The sequence below is a fragment of the Orcinus orca genome, chromosome 1 (genome assembly GCF_937001465.1).
Source record: "Orcinus orca chromosome 1, mOrcOrc1.1, whole genome shotgun sequence".
In the NCBI taxonomy this organism is placed as follows: Eukaryota; Metazoa; Chordata; class Mammalia; order Artiodactyla; family Delphinidae; genus Orcinus; species Orcinus orca.
Genome location: NC_064559.1, coordinates 135860462 through 135879911, shown reverse-complemented (window position 1 = coordinate 135879911; position 19450 = coordinate 135860462). Strand labels below are relative to the sequence as shown.

The 19450-nt window shown below is 39.1% G+C and overlaps 1 long non-coding RNA gene across 1 annotated transcript; it reads left to right on the top strand.

Moving 5' to 3' along the window:
- Window positions 1-361: 361 nt before the first annotated feature.
- On the top strand, window positions 362-9519 carry LOC125964258 (uncharacterized). The gene is made up of 2 exons (XR_007477128.1): window positions 362-2454; window positions 2730-9519. It is a non-coding gene; the product is annotated as an uncharacterized LOC125964258 (long non-coding RNA).
- Window positions 9520-19450: the final 9931 nt, after the last annotated feature.

The window sequence follows — 19450 nt, the reverse complement described above, 5'->3', positions numbered from 1 at the left end:
TGCTAAAGACTTTCTATCAGTCATGTTACGTGCTTTGGATTCTTATTTAATTCAACAACAATCTTTTGAGGCAGATTTATTATCCCCATTTTACAGATGGGGAAATGGACTTTGAAAGTCTATTAAAGAACTTGCTTTAGGTCAGAACACTGATGAGTGGCAGTGTTGTGATGGTGACCCAAGTCATTCAGTGTTTGCACTGAGCTCTTTACCAGTATGTGATTATATTCTTAAAGTTACTGGGGGAAACAGGATCAGACCCCAGAAAGACACAGCAAGGTCACACCATGAACTGAGGAGAAGTCCTGGCCTTAAAGAGGAAAACAATTATCATATCTCTCTGCCCACAAAATCGTTGAGAGAACATTTCCTTTATCTCCATTCCACGCCTCAAAAATACTGAATTGATTTTCTGTGATTTCCCTTTTCTGCCCTCCATTGAAAGCCTTGATTATGTCCCAGTTTTCTGCAAAGAGAAAATTTTTGCTGCTGAGTTATAAATTCTGCAGGTTCTAACTAGGTTTCAATCGTGAGACTTTTATTCCTCCATTAATACGGGCGTGTCACTCCCATCAGGGGAACGCTTTTCTTAGAGGAAACAACATTCTGCTTCCATAGCGGCAAAACGAAAAAGAGGGATGCGATGTGTGATAGAAGCCTGTACCCTGACGGGAGAGGAAAAAAAAGAACGATGCTAAGTAGATGTCACTTATTGGCTGTTCTTGTGGATAGGGAATGTTGAATTTCAAGTTTTCTATTTTAAGCAGAGAAAGCAGACTTGTGCCTGACTGATCCCTATCGTGATTGTTACCATTCAAATTCAATAAGAGAATGCATGTGGAAGGGGCTGTGTAAATGTATGGGGCACCACACGTGGAAGATATTAAGGTTTCAGCCTTTATTAATAGAAGATCTGCATATGTGCTATGGTAGATGGTCCCCCAGGACTCCACAGCCTAATCAGATGGTGGAAGGCAGAAGTACATGGTGGTTTAAAACACAAACTATGCAGATTCTTGGGTTAAATCTGACAGTGCTGCCCTGTCTAGCTGTACAATGCTTTGGTCAGTTACTTAACTTTCCAAGTTCCAGATTCCTCCTGTTTAAAATGGGGATAATGCTATTGCCCTCATTGTGTTTGGAGAATGGCACAGGATAATACACTCATTAATTGTCACTTTTTTTTTTTTTTTTTTTTTTTATGCAGTACGTGGGCCTCTCACTGTTGTGGCCTCTCCCGTTGCGGAGCACAGGCTCCGGACGCACGGGCTCAGCGGCCATGGCTCACGGGCCCAGCCGCTCCGCGGCATGTGGGATCTTCCCGGACCGGGGCACGAACCCACGTCCCCTGCATCTGCAGGCGGACTCTCAACCACTGCGCCACCAGGGAAGCCCAATTGTCACTTGTTTTGAAGAGGATGATAATCATGTTGACTCCTAAAAAAGACAAAAGAGAGAGAGGCTGGTCAATAACAAGAGCATATTTACTTATCGAATTTTCTTATGTAAGTTAGCATCCATTTCATGGATTGGAAGGATAAAAGCAAAATCAGACTAAAAGAAATCCTAGACAGATTTGGCCAGGCAATGACACAGACAGCTGGTAGATATGGCTCCCTGCAGGAGTTGGGACTTGAATGGTGGGATGGTAGAAGGAAGCCACAAGTGAATCCAGTAATTTTTCCATGAGACTCATTGTAATTTAAGATCTGGTCCAGGTCTCAGTAAGCACCTGCTCATCAGAGAGGGAGTGAGATTTCCACAGAACACAACTGGAAGCAGAAGTGGGCTTATAGGGGAAGACAGGGCTCTGTATAGGCAGAGAGAAAGAGAGACAGACAGCTCTCAGAATAGTCTTGTAAGATCAGTTGTGGATATAGAGAGGGACTGGACCACCCTTGGCTTTGTCCTATAAGCCAATCCTTCATGTTCCAGTCACTCCCATAGTACATCCTATGGGAGGGACCATTCATAGTTATTAGAGGTCAGAAAACAAAGTTTCCAGGTTGTTTATTCTGGAATTAGTCTTATCCTTTCAATATATTCTACAAGTTTCCCACCAGCCTTCTGAAGAATATCACTCCTCTGTGGAATAGAATGCTCTTCTCTGAACTAAAAGTAAGATGTTTGTTTTGGAAGCAACATAGATTCAAATAGCAATAACAATTCTTTGCGGAAAAGAAAAGCATCTTTATATTTATTCGGGTAAACAGAAAAATAGCACAATTGAAATGATTTTCCACCTGCCAAACAAAACGGTTTCCTTTTGTAAGCCGTGTTCCATATACAAGGGGGGTGGAAGCACAACACTGCACAGGGGGAATGGTGATGGATTCAGCTATCGAGGCCGCCGTGCCTGTCGATGGGGGTTCACCTGGATCTATTATATCTCACCTCAGTCGAAGACAGTCATCCTGCATGTACCGGACCGAAGGTTCTGCTCTTTTGCAAAAGGTGTCAGTTCTCTTCTCAAATGGCTGTGTTTTCCCTGGGAGTTAACTTGTGGGGATTCATGCCAGTTGAATTGGGCCTCAAGTTGAAGTAAAACTTCAGAGAAGCTGTCATGTGGCCCAGGTTAAACCAGAAATATTTACTGCGCTTCCTTCTGCAGTCAGATAGTTCTTGTCCCAGCCAGGGGGTTGGGATTTTCCACTGCCAGGTGTGCTTCTACCTTGGAAGGCTGGTGGCAAGGACATGCAGACTTCTTTTTCTTCTCTGGTTCTCTTTAGAGATCTGGCTAAGCTGACCCACCAGTGTCCCCCAGGATCACGGAGGCAGAACTCGGAAGGACATGAAGGTTGCCTTTGACACCCTCACGGTTGTACTATTTTCACTCTTCTGAATTCTTATGGCTTCTCTTCTCAGACCTACCCAGGGGCTCTGGCTCTCTCGTGGCTCCCTGAACCCTCTGCTGTGACAGTAAGCTTAGGTCCACCTTAATTAAAAAAAAAAAAGTAGCAATAATGACAATCACAGCGACTGACATTGGCTCTTTCTCATGTGCCTGATGTTATGCTAAGAATCACATTCACATTATCCTCCATGACTTTCCTCAGCAGCTGTATGAAGCGGCTCTGTGTGTGACAGACACCGTTGGTGCCCATCTCCATCTCCTTGCTCCACCCCAGGAAGCCTCCTGCGGGCAGTCTGGTCTCCTGCGTGATGGCGGTGTCTCTCTGCCTGACATGTGCTCTGGCCTCATGGGAAGATCCTCAGCCTAGTTGGGGGCTAAACGGGAAGTACCCATGAATCCTTGGCCCAGGAACAACCCTCAACCCTGGAAGAATGGGAATTCCTGTATAAATCCCCCCAGCTTCTTTTCCCTTTGCTGCGACAATTCTGAAGCAAGTTCCCACAGTGTCCCAAAGGGTCCTCACAGGGGTTGAAAGAAGTGACCACAGTGGGAACCGCTCACTGAAGCCACTTGGACTGATTTTCCCCCCCTCCCATCTCACTTCTCCAGTGGTCCCAGGGATTACCACTCAAACTTGCTCCCCATTCTTGACTCAAGATTTGCCCTTGGGGGAATCCAAACTGAGATCACACATGATTGTTCTTATGTAACACAGGAGAAGTGGAGGCTTAGTGAGGCTGAACTGCCTGCTGTTGTATAGCTGGTGGATGGCCAGGCAAGACTCGAGCCAGGATTATTATTATTCTCTCCCTGCCTTATTCTGCTTCCATCAGAAATAGTCTGGACCAATTTTTCTAGTTAAATAATTGAATTAATTAATATATAGCTTCTTTGCAAAAAGGACTTGAGTTTGCAGAGCATAACTGATAACTCCTTCCTTCCATCAAAACGTATTTTGCCTGGCTCCTAGCTCTATTGAGAGTCAGGATTCAGCTAATAATATAATTAAAGATAAATTTCATAAATTAATTACTGTTGCAATGCTATTGTCTGAGAGTGGCTAAACATACTGTAGTATGCCTCTAGAGATATTGACACTTTACACGGGGGTTTTGAGATTGCAATGCAATAACATAGAGAAAGGACTCTGTGTGGAATTTTCAACATCTACTGGTCAAGGAGACCTTTTCTCCACGTCCTGAGATGGGGCATTTCCTGAACCTCTTATTTCATACCTCTATCCATCTGCTCACTCTGCTCACTGACACCGATACTCTATCTAATCATCAAGATTCCTCCTGAACTGGAAGGCAGATTTTAGTCCTTCCTGTGTGTTAGCCTGGTTCCTTCTGAGGGACAAAAACGTGCAGCCTTCCCTCTTTAACTCCCTGTCTCACCAGGGGACACAGCAGACCTGTTTACCTGCCTTGGTTTCCCAGCCTGTAAAAGAAAGACAACACCTGTTCCAGCTTGCTTTTCAGAGGTGATGTGAAGATAAATGTGAGGAGGTCCACCAAGTCCTCAAATTCTTGGGATGAAAGAGGCCATGTAAATAGAACACAGTCTTATTATGATTAAACTTTAATGCAGCTGCTCTCAGGCCTATAAAGGGAGCACAGTCTGGCTGGAAGGTAGGACTGCAGGGCTGTCCCCTCTCATCATTGCCCCCGTGAATTCACCGTCCGGCAGCTCCATCTTAGAAGTGCCCATCCTTTCTGCTCATTCAATTTGGTTATTATTTTCAAGAGGTCAGTTATGCAGTTATGTTTTTGCCCTTCACATTCTTCAGATTTGGATTCAGCTTTTAGAAAACACATATGTACAAGCTTACACGTATCGTCTAATAGATGACCCAACCCCTGGAGGGCCTGGGGGCTAGATCATAACTAGACAATTAGATATAAATTCTACTCTGAAAACAATATTTTTGACCCTCTGCGTGTTTGTCTGTGACCTGATACACACTCAAGCATCAGTGGTTTTCAAAACAACAAACTATACAGTTTTCCTTATTGTGACAGAATAAGAACTGCTGGATTTCTCAGCAAAAGCAAAACAAAACAACCATAGAAAACCACCATCTTTTCCTTCCCAAATTAATTCTTTCAGTTTATGCTCCTAACTCCATAAAAATGTGGTTTAGCTTTTGAAGTTTTTATTAATATTTATAATGCCCATTTGGTGCCCTTGAACCTCACAGAAACAGAGCCCTGAAATGAATACCCAGCTTCTTGGTGGTAGGCTACCCAAGCCCAACCATAAACTTTAACATTTACGCATATATATTTGGCTTTGCTTTGTTTTTCCTGTCTCTTGATGTAGAAGATTTAAAAAAAAACCCACTTTTTAAAATGCAAATTTTAATGGCTTATATTTTAATTTCAAGGGTAATACATGCTTATAAAAAATACAGATGTGCATATAGAAATAAAGGAAAAGTCTCTCTTTCCTGATCCATTTCTAAAATCTCTGTGCCAAGAAGTAAACCATATACTTTAAATCCTTTCAAATTAGAGTTCTGTTGGTTTGAGAAATTGAAATTGTCTGAAGAAGCTAGTAAAGAGTCATATTTCTCTCTTTTATCTCTGAATAGGAATGTAATAAGAAACTGTAGAAAGTTTTGAAAATACAGTGAACTATAAGAAATTAAAATTGCCTGTAAATTCACTACCCCTCAAATAACCAATTTTTAACATTTTATTGTATTTCTTACAGAATTTTCCTGTGCAAATATGAATAAATAACAGGACTCTGCTTCACCTTACCCCCTCAGCACTGTATTATGACAATTTTCCAATACCCCCAAAACATACTTTTGAATGGCAGTAAAATATTCCATTGCAATTTCTTCATTTAAAATCATTTCCAAATAGTAAGGGGGGGGGGTGGGATGCGGAATGCTTCTCCCTCTCACCTCATGTTTCTATGATTGGAGGTGAGGAGGGCTTCCCCTCCGCTGACCAGGAAGGAGATGTGTATGCAGAACACTGACTTGGGATCCTCTCTGGATCCCAAGGTGGAACGAGTTCTTTGGCTGGTGACGTGGGAGAAGGTAACAACTCAGTTATTCCCACCACGACCCTATGAAGTCCCCAGACTTCTCGGTTCAGCCCCTTCATCTCCTTGGAGCAGCTGGTCTCCAGGATGCAGCCAGCTTCTCTGTTTCTCTTATTCTCCAAATAAGACTCACTTCTTTGGGCCACAGGCTGAGCTGCTTCTCTAATCCGGTTTAATCAACAATTAGGATTATGTATAGATGCTCATCAGTTAGATTCCTGTGTTTACCTCTCACCCAGTTCCTGACACAGACGGAGAGCGATAAGTGAGTCAAGAGTGAAAGTGTAACTTATTATACCCCATACTGCAACTAATACTCCTATAGTTAACATTTATTTAGTATTTACTCCCTTGCCAAGCTGTGATTTCTCATAACTCTCCCAACAACACTGTGAGGTTTGGTGTTATTATTCTCATTTTAGGGATGATAAAACTGAGGCATGGTGACATCCCTAGCAAGAGCTGGAACTGGGATTTGCTCCCGTGCTCCTAATCACTTCTCTCTATCTCCTTTCATCTATTCTATATCATAAATAACACATGAACTTTTTTTGAACATAAATTCCAGCTTGAACTTGTAAACTACCCAATGCTGTCTCCCACTATTGAATACATCTATCATTACTTTTGCAATATTTTATTGTCATTATAGAATGCCTTTTAATGCTGCTTATAGTGACATTTTTTTGCTATAAAGATTTCTATTTCTCTTCAGTTAATCTATTCTTATTTTCCTTCATGACTTATTCCATCTTGACTTTTGTGCTTTTGTCCTTGCCCTCCCCAATAGATTTCACCAATCTTTTACTCTAGCTTCCTATGGTTTTATTTTAGAAATATAACTTTTACCATCCAGAAATTATTTTATATAAGAGAGACTAAGTTTTGTTTGTTTGTTTTTTTAAGAAAAAAATTATTTGGCTCAGTACCATCCTTTCTCCACTGATTTATGATGTGTATACCTTTTTCTGATCTCTGTTTTTCCCCACTGCACTATATGCTGATTTTTCTTTAATTTCACTGTTTTTGTTTGCTTGTTGAGTTTTTACTGTAGCTTTATGATATGTTTTAATATTTAGAAGGATAAGTCCCTTCTCATTACTCTTATTTTTAGAAACTTGTTTGTTATCATCATGTGATATTCTTCCATATACATTTAAAAATATTTTATCAAGTCTGATCCCTAAATTCTTACTGGGAATTTAATTGAATATAGTTATATTTGCAGCTCAACTTGGAAATATTTAATAACTTTCAAAATTCCTTTTTCCACCTAGGATCAATGTGATTTATTTTTTTAAAATACTTTCTTTTGAAAGCCTCAGAAGTGCTGAATTTATCTTTGTATAGGTGGCATTCTTTCTTGTCCAGTTTATTTCTATTTTTTAAAAATTTTTGAGGCTAGCAGGAATGGAATCTTATGTAACTAGTTATTATGGTTTAACATTGTTTAAAATAACTCATTATTGCTGGCACTGGACATTTTTTTAAATGTTTATTTTGTTGTGGCTTCTTTATTGAACTCATTATTTTTAAAGTTTTTCCTTAGTTCTTCTTGCTTTGTCTATGTATAACTGTGTCACTTAAAATAATGATGATTTTTGATACTTACACTTCTTACATATGTTTCATTTTCATTTCATTGACTGGAACTTCCAGAATAATGTTAGATAATAGCAGTTATAATGGCCGTCCTTATTTTGTTTCCAATTTTAAGAGAATGCCTATAGGGTTTCACTGTAAGTATGTTGCGTGTTGCTTTAGGATAACATTTAATATATTTACGTCGATTTTAACAGATAGATTTCAATTAGACATTTAAAGAAATAATATTTCTATTTATAAAAAAATTTTTCTTTTTAACCACAAAGACTAGATGTTGAATTGTATTATATTGTTGTGTTTTTGCCTTATTTGTATTTTTAAATATTAAATATTGCATTTTTAGAATAATATTAAATATTATTTAATATTTATAAATATTATTTAATATTATTTAAATTTAGAATAATATTAAATATTGCATTTTTAGAATAATACCTACTGATGATGTGTTGGGTGGCAAGTCTTCATGGGTCTCACACATTTCTGTGTATCTTGTAAGCAGAGGCACTGACTGCTCTTTGTTTCAGAATATCTTTTCATGGATGGAGATAGTCTTTCCCTCCAGAGCAAAGGGCAGGTTTGCTTATAGCCTTGAAGATATAGTGTCTCCCTCTGGAGCAAACAGCAAGCATGCTTACTGTCCACTATAATAAAGATAATGTCTCCCTCTGGGGCAATGGGAGGATGCTTATTGCCCACTTTTAAAGACTCAAGTTTCCTAAGCTCAGGGTTCCTCTCCTGTAAAGCAACCCACTGAATGTGCAGGCATCTACCTGGGCCTATGTTGCATCATCCCCCTGAGAATGGGGGGCACTGACATACATACTGATGCTCAGGCTGCTTCCTGTGCTATAAGTAATAAAATCTTTTGTCTCTGACCCCAAAGTCTCATTTCTTCTGCCACATGAAACCATGGCAGGCTAACTTGTCTGCTGTAAGTAGGGTAAAAGCTCACAGTCTTCATTATTTAATTATGAGATCCCAATTTCAAGAAATTTACTTATGAATTTATATCTATACTCAGAAGTAGTATTGGTTTGTAATTTTTTCCCCACGTTATCTCTTTTTTTTTGCGGTACACGGGCCTGTCACTGTTGTGGCCTCTCCCGCTGCGGAGCACAGGCTCCGGACGGGCAGGCTCAGCAGCCATGGCTCACAGGCCCAGCCGCTCTGCGGCATGTGGAATCCTCCCGGACCGGGGCACGAACCCGTGTCCCCTGCATCGGCAGGTGGACTCTTAACCACTGTGCCACCAGGGAAGCTCCCCATGTTATCTTTATTAGGTTCTTATGGCTAAGCTCACCGTGAAAGGGGTCTGAAAGTTTTCCATCTTTTTCTGTGCTAAAATGGTATATGTGATGGGCAGATTATTTAAGACTTGCAAAGACTGGTAAAGTAGTTTTGACTTAGAAACGTTATTAGAATTAATTAATCTTTTTTTCCACTGACAAAGTCCTATTCAATTTACTAGTCTTAATGAGTTGATTTTAGCCATTTCTATTTTCCCAGAACATTAGTGAATTTTGAAAGTTTAACACAATATTATATTGTATAATTTAAGAGTATCTCTCATATCTCTAGTTCTCTCATTTCTCATTTTATGTAATTTTGTCTTAAGTTATTTATCTTTTTAACTTTTTTTCTGGACTTGCCAGAATATGCTTGACTATTACATTTTTCTGTGTTTGCTTTCATTACTCTTTGCTTTAATTTTTGTTATTTATTTCCTTCTGCTTTCAAAAAATATTTTTACTTTCTAACTTCTTAAATTTAATTAAGCTTAAGTCTTTTACTTGTGTTAGTTCTGCTCTAATAAAGCAAGTATAGAAATTTCCTATCTCCTCTGACTAGTTTTAAATCTATTGTTTAGATTTAATATGAAATGTTCTAATATTCAATTTTCTAACATTCATATAATTTGTAAACACAATTTTTATCTTTTCTTTGATCCAAGTTACTTATGTATGTTTTCTAATTTACAAATAAAGTTTCCTTTCTTAAAATTCTTGTTACTATTTTCTAGTTTATTTCATTAGAGTTGCAGAATGTAGACTGTACACTTGTCCTTTATAGAATTTGTCAAAGTTTAATTTTTGTTCTTTTACATGATTAACTTCTAAAAACATTCTACATATTTTTAAGTCTATGTACTCATGGAAGGGCATAAACTTTAAACTATAACAATCATATTATTTAAAAATTACCAGTTAAATATAATTTATATTAGGCCTACTGATTTATCAGAGAAGGAAGTTTCAAGGTCTCAGTTGTGTATCTGCCTATTTCTCCCACTATATCTGAGAGCTGTGTGATTTATACACTTTAATGCCAGTTACTAGGTACATAACGGCTCCTACCTATTACACCTTTGTTGTGAAGTCTATCTTTTTTTACTCTAAATTTACAGTCTTTGTTTTATCTAGTTCCTTTTGTCTACTTATTGTGCTATTAATCTTTTATTTACATAAACCTGGTAGATCTTTACCCATCTTTTTACTTTTAATTTACATGTATATTTTTAAATCCAGCATATAGTTGGATTTTGTTTCTTAACCCAATTTTGGTCTTAATCTTTTAATAAAGAACTTTAATTTATTTATATTTATTTTCAGAACTACATTTTTGCTTTTATTTACCTTTTCCATCTTGTTTTGTGCTTTCCTCTCTCCCTCTGCTTTTTTTGCTGCCTATTCTTTCATTTGGTATATGGACTAGATTTTCTTTGCTCTTTTTCCTCTTAAGATTGGAACCAATGTTTTCCTGTGTTTCACTGAAGTTTTAGCTAACATGTGTAATCCTGTATTTCTCCAGTTATGCCAAGAATGAAACAATCTATTGACCTCTTACTTTGTAGATGATGAAATTAGGATGCATCAACCATTTTCTTCTTACTGTGAAAAGAATTTTTTTTCTGAGACCTTTGCTTAATTTCAGGAACTAGTCAGTGTTGCTAACATTATAGAAAATGTTGTTAGAGAATCTTAGATCTTCAATTGTCTAGTCCAAATGCATTACTATAATAATGAAACCACTGGTTGTGTGATGAATTGGGAGATTGAGATTGACATATATACACTAATGACATATATACACTAATATGTATAAAATGGATAACTAATAAGAACATGCTGTATAAAAAATAAATAAAATTCAAAAATTAAAAAAAATTCAAAAAATTAAAAAAAAAATAATGAAACCACTAAAGTCTCAGAGAATTTAAATGTTAACTCTAAATCCCCAAACTAGTTAGTGGCAGTATTAGGCAATAATAGACCTAAGACTCAGGTCTCTTGATCCCCAACTAGTACACTTTCTAGAACATTATATACTTTACTATAAGCAGTTGAGACAAGCCTGAAGTTATTTAGGGTTGTGAAGAAGTGGATAGAGAAAGAGAGCTCTGAAGCTTAGAGAAAGGAATGAAGATAGGAGGATAGGATAGGATAGGAAGATAGGAGTGATTGATTTAGAAAATATATTGCTTATGACTTAAAATAAATATAAAACAAAAATACAAGCTGTTTCTGTCACCTCACTTAGGAGAGGACTTGAGACTGTGGGTTACCTGGCTGCTCCTGTGTTCTGGATTTTTTTTTTTTTTCATTTTTACAGAGTTTTAGTAAGAGGCCACTTGTGAAATAGTTTGGACTTAGGTTGGCATTTCACATTAAAACAGGCTTTATTTCTACCAAATAAAAATTTTAAAATAGCAGAGATATTAGCAAAATTATAACCCAAACAGCATCTCATTTTAAGATTTCTTGCTTGACATGAAGTTCCTGGTCAATTGTCTTTTAGTCTAGAAATGTAACCTTTTGGGACATCAGTCCAGGAAAGCTCTGGTATGAGGAAATAGGTCAGTTTTTCTTCCCAATATCAAGGATTTCCAAACACATGCCGGTAGGCATAATGAAATGGACCTTCAGGGGTGTAGAGGAGAGTGAAGTCAGCAAAGACACCTACAACTTATAGTTTAGCTTCCATGAACTTGGCTGCACCCTTTGATCCTGAAGGTTTCTTTCCTCCTGACACCAAATATGTGGTGTCTTTTCCAACACCATTTCTCCATTTCTCAGACACAACTGGATATCCAACAATTCAATTCAATTCTGACGCTACCTACCTAGAGTTAGCCTCAGATCCCACAAGTTAAAGGGTTCAGTCCCACAAGACTGGTCCCACTTCAGATGCTAATCACAAGTCCTGGGCTACCTGTACTTCTGACTGACTGGCTCTAAATCGGAAATCCCCATGAGCCATTCCTCAGGTTTGACAATTTGCTCACAGAACTTTGGAAAGTCTTTTACTTACTACGTGGAAGAGAGGCATAGGTCAAGGTATTGGGGAGGAGAGGAAGAGCAGAGAATGGAGCTTCCATGCCTTCCCAGACACATCACTCTGCCAGCACCTAGAGGTGTTGACCAGCTTGGAAGCTTTCTGATTTTCATTGTTCAGGAGTTTTTATAGAGCTCAGTCTCCAGCCCTCCCTCTCCCCTTCCTGGAGGTTAGTGGGTGGGGCTGAAAGTTCCAACACTCTAATCACTTGGTCTTTCTGGTGACCAGCCCCATCCTGAGATTATCTAGGGACCCCACCCTAATTCATATCACTAGCATAAACTCAGGAATAACAAAAGACACTACTATCACTCAGGAAATACCAAGGGTTTTAGGAGCTCTGTGCCAGGAACTGGGGCAAAGACCAAATAAATTTTTGTATTAAGCCACAGATCCCTATGTTTTTGTATATCCTTCTGGGCAGAGCATTGAGGCCATCTACACAGGACTCACAGTTTATCAATGAAGAATTTCCTTCATTGATTATGAATGAACAATTTCCTTCATTGATTATGAATGAAAGATTTCATTCATAAATACCTGATGAGATATTGAGATTAGAAGATCTAGAAGACAGACATGGCCTGGTTCCTGTGATTTCTAAGCTTATAGTGGAAGGTGTCAGGGTGTTTTTGAAACAGGAGGGAAGGGAGAAGTGCACAACCTTTGAAAGAACAACATAGCCTGAGGACATGACATAAATTGATTAGAATCAAGTGGTCCAAGATGGTGGACAAGTCAACTTCCCCTAGACCCTGAGCCTCAGTGTGCACTCACTGTAACACATCAGCAAGCTAAATGACACACCCACAGGTGCCATGACAGTTCCAAGGCCAACCATAAGGATCAAAAAGTGGGCAGTGGCCCACATCCTGGAAATCCCTGCCCCTTCCTGAAATAGCTGGAATACTCCTCCCACTCATTAGCATATGAAATTACCCACCCCTTCAAAAACTGACAATCCCATACCCTGGTGCCTTTCGCACCTTCAGAGATGGCCCACACTCTGTCTGTGGAGTGTGTTTCTGTCTAAATAAATCCACTTCTTACGTATCACTTTGTCTCTCATTGAATTCTTTCTGCGCTGAGACATCAAGAACCTGAGCTTCATTAAATCCTGAAACAAGGTGCGTGATCTCAGTTGGAAGACTGTGGGTTTTGGTCGGGTTCAAGTCCTGGCCGTGTGGGTTCAAGTCTCAATCAGGGTTTTGGCCGGGTTTGAGTCCCAGCCATGTGGGTTTGAGTCCCAGTCTGAGTTTTGGCCAGGGTCAAGTCCCTGCCGTGTGGGTTCAAGTCCCAATCTGAGGTGCACTGTTTCATTTTTAAGGACTATGTTGCTCTTATCCATTTCACCCATTTTTTCTTACATCTCTTTCTGCCAAGGTGTTTAGTGTGCTTTGCAGGTTATAATTAAATAATTGTCAAACACTCTTAGGCAGTGTTATTAGCTCTATTTTGAACACTCGAGCAAGAATTACTTAAGACCACACACAAAATACCTCTTCAAATTGGTGAGAGATCTGTGTGGCCTTCTGGCTTGCATGATCCTTGAGTTTTAGAAATAGTGACAATGGATATGTGCCTACATGATCTTCCGCCTTTTACGTACAGTGTCACTAGTCCTTGGGTAAATATTTTTATTTACTATGATGGTCTGAGTAGTATTTATATTTTAAGAAAAGACCCATTTCTTTCTGGCTGGTGGCATCCTTTCCAGCATGACTTCAGCTGGTCTTGACAATAGTAAATAGCTATAACTCATTTCTTGATATTGGGTGTCACTGTGCTTGTCTTTGGAATCTCTTCAATCTATTTTGCCCATTCATGTTCAATTTCACTAATTGTTTGGGTGTCATGTCATGATCCCAGCTCAGCAAACCTAGGTACTGGGGTATAGGTTTGGTGCTCATGTACTGACCATATCATTGGGCTTCATTGATCATACTTTTTCTTGATTTTGGGTGATTCTCAAGTTGAATGTGACACCACAACTACATGGGCCAATTTTATTGTTTTCTAGGCCTTTACTTCAGTTTTAAAATGATGCCATAATAGCAGTATGACATTTTTTTCTACAGGAAAGTAATTTGTAAAGGTTTCTTCCCCCATCTATCCACCATGGGCTAATACATGGCCAGCAACATCAAATTTGGTGCGTTACAGCTCTACCTCACCAGTGAACTTGCTCTTGTGGGCGGAGGCCTTGGTGCAGGCTTTGTTCATCCTTGTGTTCTCAGGGCATGGTGATTTTGCCGACCTTGCGAAGGAGTCTGAAGCAGTGATTCTGGAGCCTGATAGCTCACCTGAGAAAGCTGAGCAGTGTTAAAAGAAGAAAATACAAATTTGATCTCAAGCTTCAATAAGATCAACTGAATCAGAATCTCAAGGGTCCTAAAACTGAGTTTTGAAACAGCTCTTTAATCAATAGTAATGTTGCTGGATCCCTACTGAGAAGAGCAACTGGTTTAGAGGCTCGTGACTGCTACATGTGTATATGTACATGTGTGTAAGAGGTACTAACTAGTAGCACCTTAGAATTAAAAGGAACCCTCTGAGCTCGTCTCTCATGTCTCATTTCATGGGGAGAATGTAGAGGTCCTGAAGTTACATGTCTAAGTGCACACAGCTTGTCAGTGGAGAGTTGTGAAAAGTAAAGCAAAACAAAATCCAAGTGTCCTGATCCTTAGTCCAGACTCGTTTTCTCTAAATTAAGCTAACTTTGAATATTTTTATAAAGTGCTGCCATTTATAAGTTCAGTATTTTCCCCAGGAGAGATAAGTTAAATATGTTAGATATCTTCCTCCCCTGAGCATTAGAGTAAAAATAGAATTTGAAAAGCAATGGGTTAACTGAACAATGCAGTTTCACCACATTAGTAGCTACAAAAGTTAACTGATTATTCAAAATGTCATTTTTGGTTCAGGGTGATCTCAGCCTAGGCTGGTGCACTGAGAGAAGTTGAGGAACAGTATGTAACTAGCAAAGCTTTTGTAGTCATATAGGCTTAGGATCAAATCTTGACTCAACTATGTGATTCTGGGCAATCTGAGGCTCAGTTTCTGGGTCTATAAAATAGATAAAATACCTTCCTTTCATGGCTGCTGTTAGGTTGTTCATAATATATGAATGGTGCTTGGTACATAGGAACTAATAATAATTAGCCTTTCATTTATTGAGTGCTTATTAAATTCCAGTTACTGAATAGATTATTAAAACTCACACTAACCCTATGAGTATATTGTAATTATGTCCATCTTAAAGATGTTCACTCACCTGCCTGGGGCCATAGAGGTGTTAAGAGGTTGAGATTGGAGTTCTGCCTGTCTTAAAAGCCCCAGGTTTCGTGACTCTACTATATCATCTTTCAACAAATGATAGCTATCATTATTGCCCCCATCCTCACTCAGAAGCCAGTATAATCAGTGGTCAAGCACAGGGTTAAGGAATCAGACTCAGGTTTTAATCCAGTTCCTTTCCTTTCAATAAATGACAGCCATGTGATGTTGGATGAGCTCCCTAATCTTTCTATTCCTTGGTTTCCTCATTTGTAAAATGAGAATGATAATCTAGTCTATAAGGTTGTTGTGAGGGTACCCAGTAAGTAAGTCTCGATACTTCTTTTGCATTTTACACACTAGTCAGTCTAACATGCTAAGTGAGAGTGAATGCTGGATCTTGTCTTGGCCATGTGGTGGAAGATTGTATGAAAGGTTTTTTGTTTGTTTGTTTGTTTTTTTAGTACTTGCCCTGAATCTAAGGTGCTACTGCAGTAAAGGTGTTTGCTGAAGGGCAATGGAAACAGAGGTTGGTTACGTTTTCAATGTTCCTTCAGCCCAAGTTGGTCTTTCCTTTAACAGGGAGCAGACCCTCTCAAGTTCTACTGCTCCAGAAATCTCTGAAACGTCATAGGTTGAAAGGGAAGATGCACCAATATTTGAAGAGCACCTTACCAGGCACTTGTGATGTGCTTGACTAGCACGCTTAAAAAGAAGTGCTCAGTCTTATGGCATTCTGACTGCTCTGCGGAAAGGGGCCCAACACTAATGAGGGGTTGATAGTGGAATGTCATGTGCTGTGATAGCTGAGGGATTGGGCCATTCATTGCGTATTGTTCATTCAAATGAAAGGTTTTAGGGTGTAAAAGCAGATGCTGCTAGTGAAACTAATGGACAATTGTGTGTGTGTAGTATGTGTTTACACGCTTTTAGCTCTTTTCTTTGATAGTAAATCTAAGGAATGACCTTTTAAAGACCGTTTATATATATTTTAGCTTTCTGAGGGGGAAAAATTGTCATTAAAAGCATGAAATATCATTTAACAAATCTGAGTTCAGTAACCCAAATTTCTCACAGTCTCAGCTTTCCTAACAGAAGCAATGCATGGGTCTACTTCTAGGCCTTCAGAACACTTTGTTCTTTGTCATGGAAGAAAGTATTTGAATGCTCCTTTCTCTCTCTCCTTCATGCACACCTTGCCCCTCGTTAAGTGCCAAGATGAGGCAGAACCACAACCTAGGAGTAGAACTTCTATCTCAAGCTACTTATTACCTGCATCTCCCACCTCTCCCAAGAGTTGTACGTTTGATTGAATGAACTAATACCAGTTGTGCTTTACTTATCTGAGTTAAAATATGTCTGCTACAGGTCAACATTGTACTAAAATATATCTTTACATTTTTATGAGCAAGCATGGCTTTAATGCAGTACTGAATAAAGTCTACATTTATAGAACAGCAATTTTACATGCCTATAAATACCTGGGTATATAGAAAAATCAGGCCTGTGATGAGCTGAACTTACAAAATTGATAAAAACTGGATGATTATTTGAATTGCAAAGGAACCCTTCACTTTATTCAAATATGCCTTTAAAAAGTAATAATAATGTCCTACATTTACATAGTGGGAAAGGCTTTGCAGATGAGATATACATTATCTCATTTGCTTCTCTCAACATTCCTGTGAACTAAGTGAGATAGTGACTGTTATCTGCATGCTTTATGGATAAGAAAAATACAAATCATCCTTATCACATTTGAAATGTAGTTACCTTTACAAAAAGTCAACTCATCACCACTTTAGGGCATATAATCTATTGTGAAAAATATGCCTCGATGTATTTACTTATTGTATGAATAGTTAGTGTTCTGGTTATCTCTTGCTATGTAACAAATTACCCCCAAACGCAGTGGCTTAGAACACTATGTTATTATATTTCACTATATTTTTGGTTAATAGTTTGAATAGGGGTCTGCTGGGTGTTCCCTCTGTTCCACTTGGAGTCAACTGAGATCACTTGGGATACTCAGCTGGCAGATGAGCTGGTTTGGAGATGCTAAGATGGCTTCATTCACAAATTTAGTGTCTAGGCTGGAAGCCTGATCTTGGCTGGGACTGTCAACTAGAATGCTTACACATGAGTCTCTCCAACATGGCATCAGGGTAGCTGAGGGCTCAGGGCTCCCAGAGACAGTGTTCCATGAGAATGTAAGTGGAGGTTGTCAGTAGATTCAGCCTGGATACAGCAACTGGCACAACATCACTTCTACCATATTCTGTTGATCAAAGCAAATCACAGAACTCACCCAGATCCAAGGGGAGGGAATATACACTCTAGCTCTCCATGGAAGAGATATCAGAGAATTTGTGGCAATGTTTAATCTGTCACAGTATATTCTTTGATCACTGATTTTTCATATTCCTTCCCAATACAAAAATACCTTCACTCTCTCGGAAGGACTCCAAACTTCTCATCTCATGACAATATCAGGATCCAGGCACCATCAAGACCAGGCTTAAGATCCAGGATCTTGTCATCCAAATCAGGTACAGGCATGAGTAAGACTCTTCAGGTCTATTTCTAAGAGTATGAGTCCTCTCAGTCTGAAAACCTGTGAATTAAAGGAACAGGTTATTTCCCCCAGCATGCAATATTGAGACAGAGGTCAGACACAAGCAATAGGCATTCCTATTCAAGAATGGAGAGAATGGAAAGCACAGAGCAGTCCCTAGTCTATAACACTTCTTAAATCTTACTGGACACACACTGGCATTGGACTGATTAAGTCTCAGTCCTGCTCCCTAGGAATTATGCAGTAATACCATAAAATAATATAAGTAATTATTTAATTATAATAATTAAATAGTTCTTTTTTTTTTTTTTTAATTTTTTTTTTTGAAGTACGTGGGCCTCTCACTGATGTGGCCTCTCCCGCCGTGGAGCACAGGCTCCGGACGCGCAGCCTCAGCGGCCATGGCTCACGAGCCCAGCCACCCCGCGGCATGTGGGATCCTCCCGTACCGGGGCACGAACCCGCGTCCCCTGCATCGGCAGGCAGACTCTCAACCACTGCTCCACCAGGGAAGACCAGTTTTTATTTTTTTAACCTTACCTTTCTCTATCCATATCATATCACATGGCTAAAATGAATCATTTGGCATTCTTTCTGGAAATCCAAATCCAAGCCAGTTCAGTTTATTAGGTCTATTTTCTATTGTGTACATTTGCCACAGGTAACAGCATTGCCAGACTTTCTGCTAGGGTCAACTTTTTCTCCAGCTTCCAATAGTAATCACTGCACTATCTTCTAAGTATTCACCAGCAGTCTCCTTCCAGTCCTCCGAGCTTTCACTAACAGTGTCCTCAAGGTCGTTCCAGTTCTGCCCATCATCTGGTTCCCAAACCACTGTTACAAGGCTTCGGCTATCAAATTCTGTTCATTATCTGTTGCTGCATAATAGATTACCCCAAGACTCAGTAGCTAAGCATAACGACCATTTTATATTATTATATAGGACTTTATTGCACAGGAATTCAGGCATGGCTCAGTTCAGTGATATTTCAGCTCCATGCTGAATTGGGTGAGGTTGCTCAGTGGTCTTCAGCAGGTGAATGGGCTTGTCTGGAGGGTTCAGGATGGCTTCATTCACAGGACTATCACCATAGCAGTTTTGTCTGGAAGGTGGGGCTCAGCATGGACTATTGGCTGGAGTGTTGACTGCATTGTTTCTCTAGTATTGTGGCTTCAGGGCAGCAGGACTTCTTACATACTGACCCAGGGTTCCTAGAGACAGGGAGTGAGAGTTGCCAGTTTCTTAAGGTCTAGGCTTGAAATTCGGCCCAGCTTCACATCTGTATTCTATTGGCCAAACAGTCACAGATTCAAGGGCATGGAATATAGAGTCAACCTCTCCATGAGAGAAATGTCCAAATTTTTAGTAGTACAGAAAAATAATGTTTAGTTTTTTTATTTTAAATTATTTACTCATACTTATAGTGCAGACTGACTCAATGGACTAACTCAGGACTAGGAATTAGGTGTTCGAGGTTCTGCTTCCATCTCTTCCATTACTTAGCTATGTTTGAGATGAGTTTCAGTTTCAGTTTCCATCAGACAAAATGGAGATGATGATAACTGTTGGCATTCACTAACTTAAAGAGATGTCGTGTCTGTTTAGAAAAAAGAAATCAGTATGCAAAAAAGTACTCTAGGAAGTAGAATAATAAATTATTATAACTAATTGGACCCTTACAAATTCACCAAATTTTTTTTGATATTGTGTAGAACAGGACCACAAAGGAACTCTGGTACACACACAA